This window comes from Chenopodium album, chromosome 22 (genome assembly GCF_948465745.1).
Source record: "Chenopodium album chromosome 22, dcCheAlbu1.1, whole genome shotgun sequence".
NCBI lineage: Eukaryota > Viridiplantae > Streptophyta > Magnoliopsida > Caryophyllales > Amaranthaceae > Chenopodium > Chenopodium album.
This window is the reverse complement of record NC_137855.1, coordinates 28,615,638-28,624,411: the sequence shown is the minus strand read 5'-3', so window position 1 is coordinate 28,624,411 and position 8,774 is coordinate 28,615,638. Positions and strand designations below refer to the sequence as shown.

The window sequence follows — 8,774 nt, the reverse complement described above, 5'->3', positions numbered from 1 at the left end:
GATCAGTAGCCGGGCGATGTATTAGCTTGCCAAACCTCTGGCATTTATCACATTTCTTCACAAATTCCTTGGCATCTGCCTCGAGGGTAGGCCAAAAATAATGCCGCCTGGCTCTGACGGCTAGGGACTTGCCGCCTATATGGGAGGCGCAAAATCCCGCATGCAACTCTTCGAGTACCTCCTTCCCCTTTTCTGGGGTAACACATTTCAACAAGGGCTTGAGAAAACCAGCCTTGAAGAGTTCTCCGTTTCTCAACTCAAAGTTTGCTGCTCTCTTTTTCATGACGGCTGCTTCTTGAGGTGAATCAGGGAGCGTGCCGTCTGCAAGATACGCCCGGATGCCATCCATCCAAGTAAAGCTTCGATCCAGAATTCCAATGGGCTCTTCATAAATACTTCGTTTTTCAAGAACTTCCCAAAAGACTGACCGAGGCGTATCATGGCAGGCGGATGATGCCAATTTTGATAGTGCATCCGCCGAGTGGTTATCTGACTGGGGCACTTGATTCAACCTGAACTCCTCAAGTGTCCCAGCCTCATCCTTGACAGCCTGAAGATATTTGATCATTGCCGGATGGGTCGCTTCATAAGTGCCCTCATACTGGCTAACAACCAACTGAGAATCAGAATGGGCGTCAATCTTTGTTGCCCCTGCTGCCTTACACATGCGGATTCCGGCTAGCAAGGCTTCATACTCCGACTCATTATTCGAGGCCTGAAACTTGAACCGTAGTGCATACTCATATCTATCTCCTTCTGGAGATTCACAAACTATGCCTGCACCACAGCCGTTCTTTGTAGAGCTCCCGTCTACATACACCTTCCAAACCTGATCAACATTATCCGGGAGAACCGGACGAGTCATTTCAACAATGAAGTCGGCAAACGCCTGACCTTTCACTGCTTTCCTTGGTTCGTAGGAGATTTCAAGACTTTGCATTTCAATAGCCCATTTCAGCATTCTGCCGGATGACTCCAGAGTGGACATTGGCCGCTTGAGGGGCTGGTCGGTGTATATTACAACCGGATGTGCCAGGAAGTATGGTTTCAACTTTTTGAAGGCCATATATAGAGCAAGACCAAATTTTTCCACCATGGGGTACCTGAGTTCAGCATTTTTTAACACATGGCTAATGAAATATACCGGGAGCTGTGTACCGTCTCGTTCAGCAAGAAGAACGGCACTGAGAGCATGGTCTGAGACGGCTAGGTACATGTACAACTTTTCTCTTGGCAAAGGACTAACAAGCCTTGGCAAAGAGTGTAAGTGTTCTTTCAACTTCTGGAATGCCGCCTCAGCATCATCCCCCCATTCAAATCTAGTCTTCTTCCTGATTTCTTGGAAGAAGTAAAGGCATTTGTCACCTGACCGGCTAAGGAACCTCCCCAAGGCGGCCAGGCAACCGGTGAGTCTCTGAACTTCCTTGACAGTGCGGGGTGACTTCATGTCAATTACAGCCTGTATCTTCTCAGGGTTAGCCTCTATCCCCCTTTGATCAATCAGGAATCCGAGAAACTTCCCAGACTCAACACCAAAGACGCATTTCTTAGGATTTAACATAACCTTATGCCGCCTGAGTGTGGTGAAGGTTTCTCGGAGATCAGCAAGGTGATCCGCCTGCTGCTTGGATTTGACTATCATGTCATCAATATACGCCTCTACATTCCTCCCAATTTGATTAATGAAGACTGTATTAATCATCCGTTGGAACGTAGCCGGCGCATTCTTCAAGCCAAACGGCATCACAGTATAGCAGAATAACCCCTGATCAGTGACGAAGGCCGTCTTTTCTTGATCTTTTTTCCACAGAGGTATCTGATGGAAGCCGGAGTAAGCATCCATAAAACTCATCAAGGCATGACCGGCTGTTGAATCGACCAAGCCGTCAATTTTTGGAAGCGGATAACTATCCTTTGGGCATGCCTTGTTGAGATCTGTGTAATCTACACACATCCGCCAGGTACCATTCGGCTTCTTTACAAGCACAACGTTTGCCACCCAGTCGGGGAAATTACAAGGCCGAATGAACCTGGCATCTAACAGCTTTTTTACTTCGGCAGCTGCCGCCTGACTTCTTTCCTCGCCGTGGTTTCTCTTCTTTTGCCGGATGGGCTTCATTTTTGGATCCACGGCGAGTTTGTGGACAGCAAGATCCGGGCTGATGCCTGGCATCTCTTCCACTTCAAAGGCAAACACATCTTTGAACTCTTTCAGCAGGAGGTGCAAGTCTGCACCCAGAACAGCATTAGCAACCGTCCCAACCTTAACAGTTCGCTCTGGACAGCTATCGTCCAGAACAAGATCAATACTTTCACCAGCCGGTTGGGGACGGAGTTCCTCTGACCGTTCACCGGTCAGTAATTGCTATTTCTTTTCTTTCTTCACCACCACCAGTTCTGCAGCTTTTCTCTTTTTTCCGGCTGCTGGTGGAGGTGAGGGAGCATCCTTGACATTGTCAAGGTCTATTGGTTCTTTCCCTTGGCCGTCTGCAGCCACAGTATCCTTGACGGCTGAGAGGTAACACTCCCTGGCCGTCTTCTGATCCCTGTTCAGGGAACCAACAGAACCATCATCCCTCTCATACTTGATGAGCATGAGAGAAGGGATGATTACAGCCTTGGCTTCGTTGAGGGTTGGCCTGCCAAGAATGATGTTGTAGGCGGTCAACTCCTCAACGACCAAGAATCTGACGACTAAATGTCGTCCTTGGCCCTTCTCACCCAGCCGGATGGGTAGGTCAATTCTTCCGGCTGGATAGACCATTCCCCCCCCCCAAAACCAACCAAGGGGTGGGTAACCGGATGCATGCTGCTGGAGTTGTATTTCACCTTCTGCAGGCACCAGAGACTGATGATGTCCGACGAGCTGCCGGTGTCAATAAGGATACGTCCAACTAACTGGTTGGCGACCTTGCATTCAATGACAACCGGATCGTCATGCGGGCGGCGGACACTGCCCCTGTCCTTCTCAGTAATGAGGACATCCGGAAAAGTGGAGCTGGCAGACGGCTGCTCCTCATCATCCTTATCCATCTTTCGAAGATGGCTTTTGGTGCCCCGGATGGTAGGGCCACCACAGGAAAATCCGCCTGCTATGGTGTAGACCGGATCCCTGTCGGTTTCCGAACTACTTGCAGGCTGGGAAGCAGCCTTAGAGGACTGGCTCTTGTTCTTCTTTTTAACTCCGGCTGGGGGCTTAGAAATATAGGACTTCAAATGTCCTTTGTCAGCCAGACAGTCCAACGTCCGCTGTAAACTGAAGCAGTCGTTGGTGTCATGGCCAACCTCCTCATGGAATTGACAGTATTTGTTCTTGTTCCGGGATTGAACGGAACTCTTCATTGGATTCGGCTTCTCAATGGACAGCCGGTCCTTTACCTCCATGAGGATGGAGTTACAATCCTTGTTAAACTCGTACCGGGGAACGTACGGTTTAAACTCTTTTTTCTTTTTCTAGGACGGCTGCTCAGAATCGCTGACCGCCCAGACTTCTTTCCTTTTCTTGCTCTCTTCTTTTTTCTTCGCCGGCTGAGCAGACCGACTCTCTTTTTGTTTGTCAGACTTCTTGGAGTCTGACTGATTACCAGGCGTACAGAGGTCGGTTGCTTGTATATAGCTTTCCGCCTCCCTCAGGGCAGCCTGTAGCGTGAAAGCCCCTTTTCTGACAAGGTCAAACTTAAAAGTCGACCCGTCTCTCAGACCCATGAAGAAGTCTGTAAATGCTACCTCGTCAGACAGCCCCTGGATCTGAATTCTGACCAGGTTGAACCGCCTGACATATGAGCGTAGCCCTTCTCTCTCTCCCTGCTTAATGGTGCTCAAGTCTAAACTTGTCTTCTTAGCAGGGATGTTCATTGAGAAGTTGGTGGCAAACAAGAAGGCTAGCTTCTTGAAGCAATCAATAGATCCGGCTGGCAAGTTGCCAAACCATTGCTGGGCAATGCCCTTCAATGTAGCCGGAAAGCAGCGGCACCAGGTGGCGTCATCCCAACCTTATAAACACATTAGGTTGGTGTATGCCATCAGGTGATCTTCAGGGTTGGTGGTGCCATCATAAGCACCAACCAAAATGTTTTTAACCTTGGCCGGCTGAGCCGCCTCGGTTATATTGGCTGCAAAGGCAGACGGTTGTTCGCCTAGCCTCATCAGCCGAAGCTGCCAGTCCAGTGGCTGGGCATTAGTATATGCCGCCTGACCTCCGAATGGGGGTGGCTGCATGAACTGGAGGCCATATTGCCCATACTGCGCCTGGGGTGCGTATGGCATAGACCCTATCATCAGCTGAGGTTCGGTGTTGACGGATTTACCGCCTGTCCGACTCTCATGCAAGGACATAGAGTTCCTTGCGGAAGCTTGCTTGAAGCTATCTGGAAAGCTTGAGGTAGAAGCTGACTCAGACTGCTGCTGCCTCCTCCGATTGATGACTTCTCTAGCATCAATGGTGGACGTTTTTCTAGCCTCTGGCTGGGGTCGCCGGGGCATCAGAATCTTAGACCAATCAAGCGTTGCGGCTGCCTTCTCCTTTGGATGGGGAGTTGGCTGCCTGTCCTTGACCGGCTTCTTCTTCTTCCCATCATTGGGAGTCTTTTTAGCCGGCTGACTCTTGGAAGAGCCTGCCTTGTTGCTGATCATCTTCTTGATTTCACCCTTGAAGGAGTCCATGAATTTCATGAGCTCGTTCCGGGTGACTGGAGCTTCTCCTCTGGTCTTCCGGGTTTCCCCATCTGACCTCTCAGTAGGCCGGCTGCTAGGGCCTGCCTTATCCAGGTTTCGTTCCAGCTGATCTCTGGAACGGATGGATTTAGAGATGTGAGAACCATCCCTAGAGATGTAAGTCTCAACATCATTGTCTTCTTCTTCATCCTCCTCCTCAGTGAATACCTCTGGCTGAGGCTGAGGTGGAGGCTGGGGATTTCAAATCCTACCGGCTGAATAACCGGTTGCAAGTCTTCCGGGTTACCCGACTGAGTACCCGGACGTAGAGAGGTAGAACTGTGAATCGGTACAGAATTTTGAACCATCTTGAGGTACTCTCCCCACAGACGGCGCCAAATGTTTTGGGTGTTTTTGTCCCTTGGGAGAGTTACAACTCGAACACTGGTCCGGAGGGCTTCTGTACTTGCAAAATCAACGAAGACACCGTTTGGGTGGTGCTCCGCCTCCAACGCTCAAGTTAGTAACTTGAAGGAGAGTAAAAAGTGCGGAATTTAAGGTGGGGATCTGCTTGGATTCCAAGCTCAGGAGTTCTCTGATGAGAGAGAAAATAGGATGTAATAAATGTTTTGTGAATTTTTTGAATTGTTTTCTACTGTCCCCCATTTTGGGGGAATATCTTCCTATTTATAGGGTCCTTGGGAAAGGTGCCCTCCCCTAGGTCATCTGACCTAGGACAGATGGGCTGCGCCGCAATCAATGCGTTTGGGGAATTGGGCCTCTGAAAGCCGCCATTTTGAGGATGTATCTGGGAAGGCCACGTGTCAACTGGGGATAGGTCAGAGGTGACCTGCCAGCCCTTGACACGTGGCAGCCCCTCATTGGTCCACGCAACTAGGGTGAAAAGTCCCCTAATCACTATCCATTCCCCTTTGCGTTCGTGGCAACCCTATAATGAAATCCATACTAACAATTTCCCATGGAGCATCTAGAACCGGCAATGGAGTGTAGAGACCTTTAGTGAAGGGTCCCTTAGCCTTTTGACAAGTAGCACATCTCTCAACCACATGAGTCACATCTTTGATCATTCTAGGCCAGTAGAAGTGTTCACCTAGAATATCAAGAGTCTTTTGAATCCCAAAATCTCCGGCTAAACCCCCGCTATGGACTTTTGATGAGTGACATTTATGGCACTCATTTGATCTCTTTTGGATGAATTTAATTTCATTTTATAGCTCTTTTCCTTAGTTTTCCTTAGATTTGCTCTTTATTTCTTTACTTTGTGATTTTCGTAGTTATTTTTTTTATTTTGTGCATTTCCTTGTTTATTCGTTATTTTTCTCTATTATTTGTTTGTTTTCATTTGTTTTTAGGTTATGATCGAGCATCCAAAGATTTCCGAGCTTCCCTTCAACGTTTATCATCGCATTGGATGCCTTGTGCTAGCATTTTGAGCTTCAAGTTTAGAGGAACTTGAAGGGCAAGTCTCAAGACCGGTGCACGCATGCGGTGGGGGCATCATCTATGCCACAAACCCACCAAAATGCTCATATACTTGATGCCTACTTTGATGTTCATCACCATCACCAAGTTGTGTGCACAAGGATGATCAAGGCAAAGAAGGGGAAGGAAGAGACCCTCCTAGGTGCGCGCGCACTGTGGGCCTGTGCGGGCGCACAGGTGGCGCGTGCGGGCGCACCCCCCCTGGGTTTGTGCTCGTGCGCCTTATCTTCTCCCCTATTTGCGGCCGCACCTGCGTGGGTCTATTTTTGGACGTCATAACCGACTTCTCCCTTGTATAGTAGTTTCTTTCCATTTTTGGGCAGATTTTCATATTAGATTTTGATTCATAGATTTTTCATTAGATTTTCATTAAGAATTAGAGAGAGAATTAGAGCTGGATCATATTTTGTAGAGAGAGAAACTCTAGTTTGAAGAGAGAGAAATTCATGATGTATTGTTGATGATTCAAGATTTCTTCATTGCAATTGATCTTTGATCAAGTTTTGTAAGGATTACTCATCTTTGATTTCAATATAAGTTTGATTTTAGTTGATTTCATTTGTTTTTCATATGATTGTTGATTGTTTGATGTTTGATTGAAGTTTGATTGAAGTTTCATTTATTTTTTGTATTGATTTTAGATTTCTTAATATGATCATGATGAAATTGTTGATTAGTGGTGTTTTGATCTTAATTACCATAATTAGTGAGTAGTTTACTTGCTAGGGTAATGGTGAAGCATGTATGAGTAATGGATTAGTGTTAACTGGGGATAATTGATGGAGTTGATGATGTAATTAAATTTGGTTGATGAATCATGTGCATGTGTGTGATTAATTGAAGATTGGCCAGCTTTGATTGTTGCACTAGATTGCATTGTAAGTTCACATTGATACGGACCATTGATTTGTGACTTGCATTTACACGATTGAGGTGTCTTGTGATGTTTCCTAGCTAGAGTTTATCGTAGTTGACGCTAGTTAGACCTCTAGGAGAATAGCTTGATATGCTCTTTTGGTTGCATGATTGACTTTCCCTCACATTGATTGACTTAGCCAATTTGACCTCCCAATTAGCCATCTCCATTATGAATGCATGTGGATCCTAGCCCTAGTGTTTATCATCCTTGATTTTCTATGAGTTTATTTGTTGTCATTTAGCTCTAGTTTTAGCATACAACCCCACTTTCGATTTCGGGATAGCTTAGCACAAGACAATAGACATTCAATCACTATTCCTTTGGGTTCGACTCCTGACTTGCTACTATACTTGTATAGGGGTTGGTTGAGTGTATAAATTTTGTTTGACCGATTGGGGAGGGTAGTCCAACGACCTACCATTTCACCATCGATCATAATGGCGCCGTTGCCGGGGAGTGGTGTCTTGATTGTGTATTGTTGTTGAGTCTATTCCATTTTATTGAAAAATAAAATAAACACAAAAAGATTTTATTTCTTTCTTTTAGGCTACACTTGTAGCAGTGTTTCTAACAATTTCTTTTGAGATTTTGCATGCATAGCGCTCGTGATCGATCTATTGTGCCTTTTAATCCGGAAATCGAGAGAACACTCTCAAGAAGAAGAATAGCTAATCGATCTTTGCATTATAGTTCTTCAATTGAAGAGGAGTTTGAAGAAGAGATGCAAGAAGGAGGTATGGGAGAGAATCCAAGGGTAGCCTTGAAGGAAATAGGCATTCCCGGTGCTTATAGGTTTGAGAGTGGGATTGCTCCGCCTACAACACCGGCGAATGATTTCAAGATAAAACCGGCCATGATTACTTTGATTGAACGGAGGCAATTTAGTGAAGCCAAGAGTGAGAGTCCGTTAAATCACCTAAAGGAATTTAAGAAGTATTGCAATACCATCAAGGTGAACGACATTTCTCAAGAGTTCATTCGACTAAAGTTGTTTCCCTTTTCTCTCATTGGTCGTGCCTTAGAGTGGTTGGATAAAGAGGTTAAGCCTAATTCGCTTAGAACATGGGATGATGTTACTAGAGCTTTCTTGTCTCGATTTTACCCACAAACGAAGACGGCGGAGGCTAGGGCATTAATCCAAGGATTCAAGCAAAGGCCTAATGAGAATCTCTATGAGGTATGGGAGAGGTACAAGGAGTACCAAAGAGAATGTCCACATCATGGGATTCCTACTTATCAAGTGATCTAAATTTTCTATGGAGGTTTGAGTGCTCAGGGCAAGTCATGCCTAGATGGAGGAGCCGGTGGCCCTATAATGAATAGTACGGAGGAAGAAGTAGTAGACATAATTGAGGATGTCGTGAGATACTATAGAGATTGGCAAGAAGGAGAGAGAGAGTTTACTAGCAAGAGTGGCTCAACGGTCTATTCGGCGGATCACCTCAATGCAATAAAAAACTTGTCATCCCAAATTTCAAATCTAGGGAAAGAGATGACATCAATCAAAGTGAAGCTTGAGACTGTGTCCGCAAATTCTTTGGGTCATCCCTCCCAAACCAAAGGGAGAGGTACAATCTCTAACTCTTCTCCTTCTAGTTCTAATAACATGCCAAGTGGTTGTGTGTTTTGTGATTTATGTAGATCTTATGATCATGATTCTTCCATGTGTTTACAAGCTTTTGTTGATGGATGTGACGAT

The 8,774-nt window shown here is 46.1% G+C and overlaps 1 non-coding gene across 1 annotated transcript; it reads right to left on the bottom strand.

The window, feature by feature from the left end:
- Window positions 1-8,196: 8,196 nt before the first annotated feature.
- LOC145606434 (small nucleolar RNA R71) lies at window positions 8,197-8,302 on the bottom strand. The gene has a single exon (XR_014105311.1). It is a non-coding gene; the product is annotated as a small nucleolar RNA R71 (small nucleolar RNA).
- Window positions 8,303-8,774: the final 472 nt, after the last annotated feature.